General features: G+C 41.0%; 1 protein-coding gene across 4 annotated transcripts in view; it reads left to right on the forward strand.

Annotated features, from left to right (window-relative positions):
• NME8 (NME/NM23 family member 8) overlaps nucleotides 1–12,964 on the forward strand; it is a 405,025-nt gene that overhangs the window by 35,051 nt on the left and 357,010 nt on the right. For all 4 annotated transcript variants that reach the window (XM_054687471.2, XM_016957281.3, XM_054687470.2 and 1 more), the window contains exon 2: nucleotides 3,052–3,204. The gene's annotated coding sequence lies outside the window, so the exon portion shown is untranslated. The remainder of the gene's footprint in view (nucleotides 1–3,051; nucleotides 3,205–12,964) is intronic.

The raw sequence follows: 12,964 nt of genomic DNA on the forward strand, positions 1-12,964 counted from the left end.
AATTGGGGAAAATATAGCACTGCCACACCAGTGACAGCTGAGGCGGCCTTAGCAAGCCTTATCCAAGGTGCCAACCACACAGGCGAAGAGAAGCTCAATGCCACATGTTTGTTGCCAGCACAGTCTTATATCCATGATATCCCAAGGGATTCCATAAAATTAACAGACTCAGGGAGGCTTGGCAGGGAGTTGTAATTCCTGCAATAGTAAGTGGGAAAAAGAGCCAATGCAAGAGTAATTATTTCTGTTCATTTGACCCTGCTTTGAACTTTACCCTTTACTCTGTGCCTGGTGTAACATAGATTATAAATTTGAAACTGACACTCTCTATATCTCTATATGTATATCTATAGATAGATATATCGTGTATATCTATAGATAGATCGTCTATATCTATAGATAGATCGTCTATATCTATAGATAGATAGATCGTCTATATCTATAGATAGATCGTCTATATCTATAGATAGATAGATCGTCTATATCTATAGATAGATAGATCGTCTATATCTATCCATATCTATATATCTATATACCTATCTCTGTATATATGTATTTGTATATATCATGCTCCTATGGGAATAACCTCAAAAAGAGATTGGAGTAATCATGGAATAACCATGAGTTACGATTTGTGGCAATTACTCATCACTTTTCTTAATGCTTTGTGCTAATCTAGCATATCTACTTATTTTCAGAGTAATATTGAGATAACTGCAAAAGTAAGTTAACATCCCTTTTATTTGCACAATGTTCAAGAGCATTTTCTCTGCAGTTAGTCTAGGTTCAAATCCTGGTTCTTCTACTTGCTAGCTGTGTGATTTTGGGCAAATTACTTAATCTCTCTAATCCTCAGTTTCCTCAGCTATAAAATGGATAAATAATATTGCAGAGACAAAAATAGTGCAGTGTTCTGAGGAAATGCAGAGAAGGGGTAATTGTCTATGAGGGGGCATCTGGAAAGTGTTCATGGACTGCTCTGTTCTCAGGAGGTAGTGAAGGGACAGGAGAAACAAGACGGGGAGAAAGGCTGGTGCAAGATCAGAGAGGTCTTAGGATGCCATCCTAAAGGGTTTGCATAAACTTCAAACAACCCTAATATATACACACTCCTCAGATATGGAATTGAGGCTACCTAAATTCTAAGAACTTGTTTGTGTTTTCTGACTGTATATGTATCTAGGAGGAAAGGGTTTGTTATTCACAATGTAATGGAGTAATGCCCTGTTTACCCAGTAAGATGCAATTCAACTTACTGTGTTTTAGAAAATAGCTGCCCCAGGTCTCTAAATCTTTCCATGGCAGAATGGGCCAGGGAGCTACCCTAGGTGTTCATTCATCCACCCTTGCTCCCCCACACCTACCAATTTATCCACCCACCCATGCAACAAGTATTTACTATTGGCTCTTTGTCAGGCCCTGCCTGGGGTACTAAAGACATAGATATAAATAAAATCTGATACCTGCCCCCAAGGAGTGCACAGCATAGTTGGGAGATGCACATGCAAGACACGTTATGACCCGGTAAGGCAAGTACTTTAGGAGAAGTCAGGATAGAGTTATGGGGCCCCCAGGGAGAATGGGGAGACATCACTGCAGGGGGCATTTCAGCTGAGCCCTGCACGGTGAGTAGAAGATACACGTAACTGGCACCTTGAATGTGAATTACATGTAAAATAACACATCTTATTTAGTTGTATTGACTATTTGCTTTCATGGCAAAGGAGAGAAGGCAGCTAACATTTGCTTAAGGCCCATATGTGCCAGGTCTAGGTACTTTTACAAAAACTTTTCTCATTTTACTCTTAGCCAACTGTGAGGTAAGTACTATTTTTATCCTCTTTTTACTGATGAGGAAACTGAGGCTCAGAGATGGTGAATACATTTACTCAAGGTCTCATAGCTAAAAACAAATGAGTTAAGAAACAAATATGAGTGGTTCAAGGCCTCCTGTCTGGGTTTAGATAATCAGTATAATAACAAAAATATAATTATTTCTAATAAAAGATAATAGTGATAGAGTGATGATCTATTGAGCATTTGCCAATGCTACCAGCCTTGGTTCTAGGTACTACATATATATATATATGTACATATATACATAAATTTATATGATTGTTAAGCTCACCCTGAGACACAGGTGCAATTAAGATCATTGTCATATATTACAAATGAGGAAACTGAGGAACAGAGGGTTGAAATAACTTGTACAGTGTCATTCAGTGACACAGGCAGAGCCAGGACTCGAACCCAGGCAGTCCAGCTTCATAACACGTGATACAATCTGTACAGGGGTCAGGGGAGCCCAAAGTAGATTTCATTGTTTGCCCCTCCCACTCTAGTCAATGCTCATTTTACTAACACAGGGAAAGTTGTAATTCAAGTGAAATTAATTCAGAATAAATACCAGGGGATGTTTAGAGGATAAAAATAAGTAACAAAAGTATAATCTGGGGGTTGTGCAGGACAAAGTTTGTGTGCATTCTTGTAGTTGTGATTGTAATGATTTCCTGTAGCAACAGGGCTGATGAGATTTACAGACATAAAAGTGTCTCAGGGCCAGGCATCGTGGTTCACACCTGTAATCCCAGCAATCTGGGAGGCCGGGGCAGGCAAATTACTTGAGGCCAGAAGTTCGGGACTAGCCTTGGCAACATAGTGAGACCCCCAACTCTACAAAAAATTAAAAAACTTAGCTGGGTGTGATGGTGTACACCTCTAGTTGTAGCTACTTGAAAGGCCGAGGTGGAAGGATCAGTTGAACCCAGGAGTTCGAGCCCATAGTCAGGTAAGATCTCACCATTGTACACTAACCTGGGTAGCACAGTGAGACCCCATCTATAAAAAAAGAAAAACACCTGTGTCTCAGACTGTTTTTTGTCCTACCACTTTCTTTTTTCCTCACTGAGTTCCTGCCTCAATATCAGTTCAGAGTTACGGCAAGGGACAAGCATCCTAGCTCACCTTATACTAGGAATTATTCTGTGCCAAAGAATGTTAATCCACATGCAGTGGGTCTGGGGATGGTCAAAGAGTCTACATTTCTTAAAGGTCCTAGGCGATGCTGATGCTGCAGGCCCAAGGATCACACCTGGAGAAGCATGGACACCTTGTTGTAAACAGAAGATCTACTGCTGACCATAAGCTAGCAGCCATGAGCTATAGCTGATGTAAGGAAGGACACAGAAGAACAGACCAGCCAGGGTGAGTGAAAGCCAAGGTTTCCTGCCCATTTTCCTGACCCGTGATAGTTTCCAGAGCTACTGGGTAGCATAAGATAATAATTGATATTCTTTTTTTTTTCTTTTTTTTTTGAGACGGAATCTCGCTCTGTTGACAGGCTGGGGTGCATTGGTGTGATCTCAACTCACTGCAACCTCCGCCTTCCAGGTTCAAGCAATTCTCCTGCCTCAGCCTCCTGAATAGCTGGGACTACAGGCCTGCGCCACCACATCCGGCTAATCAGCTAATTTTTTGTATTTTTAGTAGACACGGGGTTTCACCATGTTGGCCAGTATGGTCTCGAACTCTTGATCTCGTGATCCACCCACCTCAGCCTCCCAAAGTGCTGGCATTACAGGTGTGAGCCACCCTGCCTGGCCAATAATTAATATTTTTAATGAGGTGACCTTCTTTTGCAAATACAGTCATTGTCTTCTGGATGATATATCGAATAAATTAGGAAAGTATATAATATGTGATAAAAATATTTCCATCAAGCATCGTTAAATTAAACAGCGTGGGAGTTGCAGGTAGTGAACATCTGTTATGGAGAAAAAAAATATCTCTGCAGATTTCCCAAAGGATTAGGTAAATAAAGCATTATCTAAATTTGTAAAGCCGTTCTCTAAGCTCCTGTGGTGCCATGAATTCTGCTGTGGTGAGATAAAATTTCAAGGAAACAGCAGATGTTTCCTAACATATTGTTGCCTTGGCCTTCCTCTTATTGAGTTGCCCACTGCTGTGGGAGATGGCGGGCTCAGAATTAGTCAGTCCAGTGTCTGAATAGACGACACTGTTATGAACACTTCTGGTAATAGAGCCGGAGCCAAGATTTTTGACAGAAAAAGAGTTTTCTTGTGTTTTTAAAGAGTGAGGAAAAATTCAAGATGATGGGAGAGCTTGATTTGCTTCTAGTACACGAAATCAAATCTGATTTGTTGGTAGGATACTTAAGGACGCAAAACCTTAGACCCCAGTGGATACCTGAGAAGTGAAGGGGTCTTCTTTATCCCTCAGCCGAGCCCTAGATCTGGGGAAGGGAACTCCAGATGAGTTGGGGACACGGCAGAGCATCTTTTTTCTGGGTGTAGCCTGAAGAGGCAGTGAATCCATGGGCCAATGTGGGTGAGGTACAGTGGAGATTGGATTGTGTGAGGGGCATTGCTAGAGTGGCTATATTTAGGGACTTTATTTTCTCCTAAAAATATCATCAATCCCCTCTTTTAAAAATGTGTCATTTGTTTTGCCTATTTTTTGAACTTTGTGTAGTTTTCTTTAGTGACTTGCTTTTTTCCTTTGCCTAATATGAGCTTTTGAGATTCCTCCATGTTAACCTGTCCCTGTAGTTCACTGTTTCCCCTGCTGCATTCTACTCCATTGAATAAGCACACCACCGTTTATCCATTCCATTGTGATGAATTTGGGGGTGGTTTCTAGTGTATTTTGCTGTTACAAACAAGGCTTCTATAAATGTTTTTGCATGTGTTTCATGAAAAGTTTCTTTTTACGGCCATACTTCCTGACCCATCATGACAGACATAGAAAATGACAGCATTTGTTCAACACACAGGGGTAAACTGGAGGGTGTTTGGAGGCATCTCCATGGGTCTTGGTGAAAAAAGAATTTTTTTATATTACATAATTGTATTAAAAAATGAATTTGTATAAAATTTCCGCATGGACTCTTTCAACATTTTTAAAAAGAGAAACTTAAGCTTTCCTCCTTGAACATAATTTTTTTTTAAGTCAGGCTTTATGCATGAAATGGTTACATGCAATTTCTGGTCAAGATTTAAAATGATGATGTCTTTAAATTCTTGATAGTCACCACTGATGAAAACCATTGCTGTCAAGGTAAGTAATAAAAATTTTAAAATCATTTAATAACAATTCAAAAATGATAATGAGTCAAAAAGCTCTATTTTTTCACTGACAAGCGTTACATTGAAAATACCTTGCTAACGCAACTCAATTTTAAATTCAATCAAAAATTTTTATATCAACTCTTACAAAATAATGAGGAAGCTCTGATTTGCTGGGTAGGCTTGCATGGCTAGAGTAGTCACCCTGCTGCTAAATGGATGTCGTAAAAGAGACCTTCTGCTACAAACTGCTGGAACCATTCAATTTAGACCTCTGACTAATGCTACATCTTCCAGTATCCTGTCTGACCTCCCAGCAACCAGCCCTAGAACCCAAAAATGAGACTTCTCAGTTTGTACACTTTGAGAGGAGCTACCCCACTGGTATTTAGGAGGAAAACCTGGCTGTGTCTTGGACCAAAGGGCTGCTGGAGGACTTCCTTGTTTGTGTGGCACAAGAGGTAAATATCCAAGTTGGAGAGGATGTCTTTCTTACACATAGGGTGTTGTGGATGGGAAGCATGAATGGGATTTTGTTCAAGGGGCTCCCAGCCTACTGGGTGTCTTGCTAATTCTGGGTCTCCTCCACTTCAGCCAGTGCTGAAGAGCAGTCAAAAGCTACAGCCCAGAGGGTGCTGCTGACTAGAAAGCTTGGCTCACCTTGGAATCATCTGGATGTTTTAAACAATACTGATGTATGGGTCTTATGCCAGAGATTCTTTTTTAGTTGTATGGGTACAGCCTAGGGATCAGGATTTGTAAAAAACATACCAGGTAACTGTGATATACAGCAAAGTTTGAGATCCACTCTTAGAAATGGACTTTTTGGATTGTAAGTTAGAGCATTTTGAATTCTACTCCGCAATACCTAATTGTTTTACAAAGTGGTTGCACCTGTGTACCTGTAGTGCATGAGTTCCTGATCATTGCTCTCTATCCTTATGCTATGCTTGGTATTTCATCAAGTTGGTGGTTGTGGGATGGTATTTCGCTGTGATTTTAACTTGCATTGCCTTGTCTATGACATTCAGCATATTTTCATATATTTGATGGCCTTTCCTGTCTCCTCTTCTGTGAAATACCTATTCAGGTGTTTTGCTCATTTTTTTTATTAGGTTGTTTGCTTTTTTCTTATCAATTCATAGACATTCTTTTACTCTGGATATTAATCTTTTGTCAGTTAAATGTTTTACAAATATATTCTCCCAGGTTGTGCCTATCTTTTCAACTTTTTATGACGTCTTGGTGAGCAGGTCTTAATTTTAATGTTTTTAAATATATTATAGCTTTTAAAAATAGTTCCCCCTGCCACAGTGGTTTTTTTTTTTTTTTTTTTTTGGAGGCAGGGTCTCACTCTGTCACCCAGGCTGAAGTGCAGTGCTACAATTATGGCTCACTGCAGTCTTGACCTCTTGGGCTTGGGGGATCCTCTTGCCTTAGCCTCCTGGGTAACAAGGACTACAGGTGCATGTCACCACACCTGGCTAATTTTTTGTAGAGACAGGATTTCACCATGTTGCCCAGGCTGGTCTGAAACTCCTGGGATTAAGCAATCTGCCAGCTGTGGCCTCCCGAAGTGTTGGGATTACAGGTGTGAGCCACCATTCCCAGCCTTATTTTGTCTTTTTAAAGACATTCTTTCCTTTCCTGAAGCCATAATGGTATTCTTTTGTTTTCTTTCAAAAGATTTAGTTTTGTTCTTTGCATTTAAGTCTTTATTTATGTCTACAATAGATTTTTGTGTATGTCTCTGGATAGGAATCTATTTTTTTTTCCTTTTCTCGTGAAGACCACCAACTATTCAGCAACATTATTAATTTATTCATCCTTCCCTTCCTAACCTGCAACAGACAGTTTCTCAAACCAGGTGATAGCCTATTTCATGCCATTCTCACAGAACACATGATTCAAATTTATGCCTCAGAAAAATTATAAATACTATGAGCTATTAGCTATACAGCACTGTTATAGTCTTTATAGCTCATGTGAGGAAATAAAAAGGTGCTTTTTAAAGGTCATTATTTGTAAATCATTTAAAGGACATCATGTATGAATGATGATCGTGCCCATGTTACAGATGAGGAAACAGGCTCAGAGAGGTTAAATCACTTGTCCAAGGTCACACAGCCAGTGTTCAAATGCATTCTGGCTCCAGAGTCTGTGCGTTAAGCACTGTGCTGTGCTGCCTCTCTAAATGAACACATTCTAAACTTTATGGTTCCTTATTACTATCAGTCATTAATGCCTGTACTACATTGATCAACTACACAGAAGTTTTAAATATGCAAATTAAGAAGCATAAGAGAGCCAAATGGTTTATAAATGATACCCTTAAAAAAACCCTCTATTTTTAAGTATTCAAAAAAACAAGAAATCCACAGAAAGACCTTCAATTCTTCAGTCTCCTAATGACTGTAAACAGTCACTCTAGCAAGCAGGTCATAGAGTCTACAAGTGCACTTCAGTCAGCCAAGTTCACCCTGAGAGTTAGTGCGCAGCTCTTGGTTATTTTCAAACACTGTCATTTATTTGTTTTAAATAAAGAAAACAACTTAGAAGAGACTTGGTTCCCCGTAAGCACTGATTGGGTTCAAGAGGCTGGGAGTGCAGGAGGCCAGATCCCAGGGAGGTGGCAGCGCTTTGCTTCGTAGGTGCCCATTTGGCTTAAGATCCTAAGGTCTCTGTTGCCAGAAGGGTCGGGCGGAGGCCCGTTAAAATCAGAGCAGGAGGATCATCTGCTTTTTTCTTTTTTCTAAAAGCAGTAGGAGTAAACCAATCTGAGACAAGAGGCTTTTGTTTGTGATAATTGGTTTCTCCTGCAAACAAGTTGGCATGCAATATTAGCTGTTTGCAATTCTAATGACCTTTTGGTTGAGTACAGACAAAATTGCCAAATGGCTCTAAAATAACTATGTATTCTGACCTCTTCATCAATTCTCTCCTGGGCAATATTTCCGTAAGAAAACGGGAAGAATGGTGCTTATGCCTAGGAGACCTTTTTATTTCTCCAAGTTATTTGCTCTCACTGTACCTTGCAAAGGCAAGGCCCTGTTTTACTGACTTCAACTTCCTGTCTTCAATTTTCACATCAGACCTAAGGGATACCTGGTTCACACATGTTAAAATCCCAGCTCATTTTTCACATCAGTTTATTGACATCAGTTTCTGTCAGTATTGTTGGGAGCAGGCAAGAGTTAACTATTTAATACCTTTCTCTCTCTACTCTTACACTCACAAGCTAAAAAAAAAAAAAAAAACAAACAAAAACCCAAACAGCAATCAAACATAAACAAACCCATTCAGATGTTGAGCATGGAATCAAAAGGTAAAATGCCAGACCCTTTTGTGGAGCACCCTTGCTGACTATAGGCTGAAAAGAACAAGCCTTTGCTCCAAGAGTGGAACATGTTTTTATATTGACATTCCAAAGGCTAGGACAAGATGTGTTCTCTCCTTTGTTTATTTTTTCACGAGGCTGAAGAGGAATGTCTTCCTTTATAGAGAGAGGGAAGGATTTTGGAAAAAAGAAATGGGGCTCATCTGTGGAAATAACAGTAGAGATGGTTTGGGTTAGGGAGGAGAGCATTCCTGTTGCTCACTAATCAGGGGGAAATGTGTAACCATATGCCCCATTATGGATTTTCTTAGGTAGATGAATCTAATGCAATTTTGTTCCTTTTTGATTAGGGCAATTAATTAGAGGCTTTGCTAAATGTGATTTGATTTTTATATTTTTTAGATTATTTTACTTTCAAAACTCACCAGTCTCTTGTGAAGCAAATCACGTGTTTTAGTTCAGAAGATACCGTATCTATTTAGGGCCCTTCTATCCAGAAGCCCAAGGATGGGCCTGTCCAAGACCTGCTACCCTGTCAAGGTGTCAGGGTCAGTGCAATGCATCCAAGGTAGCCTTTGCTTCCCTGCTGGGGTTGGGGTGAACATACACTGTAAAGCTGGGGTAGCTGAGCTGTGTGAGGCCTTTGAGGATGAGACAGCTGGCAAAACTGGTGGGAACAGCCCTACTTGCTCTTCTGGGCATGTGAGGCCTCAGCACTGCTTGGGAAACTCAGGAAAACCATGGGTTTAGTGGGGAGGAGATGAGAAGACTTGTGACAGAGATCCTCATCACATCACCCATGCTTCTCTCTGTGAGAGAATTGCTGAGCAATTCTCAATGGTGTGTTGCCTTTGGCATTCCATCAATTTAGCAAAAATGTACAAGCCATTTACTATGGAGGAGTAGGAACCCAGAGAAGTTAAACAAATTATTCCAGGAAGTATAACCGGTTGGAGGCAGAGCCAAGACTGAAAGCCAAGTCTCAGGACTTTTGGTTCACGGTCAACCACGACACCACATTGCTGAGTATTTATTGCCTCCCTCGTGTTGCCTTTAGGTCATTTTGCTTTAGGAACTGAGCTTTTATATCAAGAGGTGACAGGCCTATTTTGGTAGCCAGGAGAAGGGGAGGACAAAAGAACATGCAATAAAAGTAGTATTTCTTGTGTCAGCCTTCAGAGCTAGGTAGAGAGGGCCAGATAATAAACAACATAAAGACCAAGGATCAGAGAAATATCTAAAACCCATTTCTATCCTCATCTATACATGACTGGCCTCTGTAACCACACATGTAGCCGCCATCTGCGCCGCCTCACTTCCTCTGGGTAGTTCTGCCTTGTGATTCTTCCTCCTGAAGGAAAAGTGCTAGTTACACAGCGCAGGGGCACTGAATGCAATTTTGAACGTTATGAATTTGAAATAGTGGGACCTAAAAATATTAACGAAGTCTCAATTGGCTATGCACATTTGAAAAAACTCAATAATTCTCCAAATTTGAAAAAGTGTAAATCATTTACACAATTTCAAAGCAGGGGACCCATCAGAATTGTCTGCTGTGTTCACACTATAAATTTGAAAAAACCCCAATAATTCTCCAGATTAAAAAAAGTGTAAATCATTTACACAATTTCAAAGCAGGGCCCCCACTGGAATTGTCTGCTGTGTTCATGCCGTTGCCAGATGACAGTGCTGCTTCAGCTGGTTAATGGAAACATGTGGCTTCCATTGCTGGTGGCTGTGGATCACTCTCATGTTTATATGCACCAGAATTTCTGCAAGGGATTTTGGTTATTTTTGTACTGTTATTTTAATATTCATTGCTACTTAAAAATTAAAACTTTTTGAATCACATAATATCATCTAAGTTGTCATTAAGCCATATTGCCTGGACTTGTGCTGAAAAATCAGTCACTTTGTGGTAGAGGTTATGTAAATTTGAGTCCCCAAAGGGAAACTTTAGAGAAAATATTGAGAAAATAAAGAAATATTAAAAAGCAAACATGCTACATATTTGTGGATTAAATACATTTTGAGGCCGGGCATGGTGGCTTATGCCTGTAATCTCAGCACTTTGGGAGGCTGAGGTGGGCCGATCACTTGAGGTCAGGAGTTCCAGACCAGCCTGGGCAACGTGATGAAACCCTGTCTTTACTAAAAATACAAAAATCAGCTGGATGCTGTGGCAGGCACCTGTAATCCCAGCTACTCGAGAGGCTGAGGCAGGAGAATCGCTTGAACCTGGGAGGTGGGGGTTGCAGTGAGCCAAGATCACGCCATTGCACTCCAGCCTAGGCGACAGAGCGAGACTCCGTCTCAAAAATAAATAAATAAGTAAATAAACTAATTAATTGATTAAATACATTTTGAGATTGTAGTCCCTCCACAATTGTTTTACCTTTAGAAAAATTAATTTTGTATTATGAAAATTTTAAATTCTGTGGGGGTCTTGAGGAATGCATCCTTGACCCAAATAAGAATATGCTATACCCAAGTATTAGGGGTTAATTTTGTCTCCCCAAACGATATTGGAGTCCTCACTCCTGGGACCTGTGAATGGGACCTTTTTGGAAATAAGGCCTTTGCTGATGATTAAATTAGAATGAGGCCATTACAGTGGCCCTCATCCAATATGACTGATGTCCTTACCTAAAAGGAAAATTTGGACACAGAGACAGACATGCACAGAGGGAGACAATGTGAAGACAGTCTTCACATTGTAGACATCTACAAGTCAAGGAATGCCTGAGGCTACCAGAATCTCCGGGAGGGGGCATGGAACAGATTGTCCCTCAGAACCCTCAGAAAGAATCCACTCTGCTGAGACCTTGATTGCAGACTTCTAGCTTCCAGGGCCTGGGAGAAAATACATTCTTGTTGTTTGAGCCACCCAGTTTGTGATACTTCGTTAAGGCAGCCCTAGCCAACAAATATACCAAGTGGCTGACCTGAGTTAAAATAATTCATTTTTAGGAGTGTACAAAGGTTGTGGTCCCAATGTTTTGGCCAACAGCAGACCCCAAGGAATGGCCCTTAGAAAGAGGGGAATGCCTACCCCAGTTGCTACCAGTCCCCAGGGGAAAACCTTGCTTTCTCAGCCACTTATGTGCATGTGTGATTAGTTCATCAGACGCATTTCTAAGAGATTGGCTGACGTCAAGGTGATGAGTGACGACTTTGACTGGAGTGATGAAATTGCAGTGAAAGTGGAAGCATTGCCCAGCTGACCAGGCATACTACCCAGGATCTGGTTACCACTACCATAGCATGAAGGGAAATTGATGGACCAATCAGGAGGGTTGAAGTTTGTCTAAGGACGTCATACACAAGGTTAGCAACCTGCTTTTTTTTTTTTTTTTTTTTTTTTTGTGCTGTGGGCTAGGTTCGTGCAGGTAACAGAAGGGTGTGGCTGCATAGAGAGGTCAGGAGAGGAGTGGGGGAGCTGAAGGGAGGATCCAGGTGCTGAGATAAGGGGACAAAGCTTAGGGTTGAAGGGGGAACAGTGGGAGGCACCATGGTTTCCTTAATGCACTGTGTGGAGCCAGGACCCTAGGTAGGACAAGGCTTGGCTTTCGGTGGACAAACATCAAGGCTGGAGGGAGCAGAAACGGAAACACTTCCTCTGTGCTTGGCCAAAGAAAACTGGCAGCACCTTCCCATTTACAGGGAAGGGATTAGGGCAGCATGGGCTGTCTGGACGGTGTCATTCTGTAGTCATGTGTCCAATTATTCACAAAGCAAGATGGTTTCTTGGGGTGATGCATATTTTATATGTAGGCTGGTGGTTTTGGAGACAAAATCAAGTGCCATTTAGGCTGCTGTGCTTTCTGAAGCAGAAGTGTCTCATAATGACTGCATGCAGAATACAGAACAGAGTTAAGCAAAGTGGTTGATAGACAAATGCACCTTTTAGTCTTTGAATGGCTAAGGCCCTTTCTCTGATCCAGCAGGAACCAAGTTTCTGCTTTCATTTCTTCTATCATCTTGATCCCTCCCTTCATCATTAGATGAACAAACGTGGAGGCAAGTGGGAATAGTGGAGGGCAGGTAGGAGATGGAGGGAAACAAACCATTACATATCTTTGCGGAGGGTGGTTTTAACAGCAATCCCAATAACAGCAACAGGAATGCCAGTGGCTGATATTCACTGAGGACTTGCTATGTGTGAGCCCTAGACTTGGTATGTTGATTCCCACTCTAATTATGCAAGGAAGCTCTAATTATCCCTTTCTTATAACAAAAAACTGGTGTCTCCCAGATTTTAAGTGTTGGTGTACATCACTACTCTTGACACACATGGCCAAGAGTAGACTCTAGTAATATACAGTATTGTATCATAATACCTAGCAAGCAGAATTTTTGGCCTAGTTTTTTTTCCCTCACATTTCTCATCATAACACAGGAGCCAGATGACATCTTAGTCCCTTGCCATGTTCTGTGACAGTGGGGGAAGACCCAGCTTACAAGACAGCTTGTTCTATTTTTCCAGGTGAGATCTCAATGTAAAGAAATGGCTGTGGATGACATGAGAAGTGGAGGTGGAATG

This window comes from Pan troglodytes, chromosome 6, assembly GCF_028858775.2.
Source record: "Pan troglodytes isolate AG18354 chromosome 6, NHGRI_mPanTro3-v2.0_pri, whole genome shotgun sequence".
Taxonomy (NCBI): Eukaryota; Metazoa; Chordata; class Mammalia; order Primates; family Hominidae; genus Pan; species Pan troglodytes.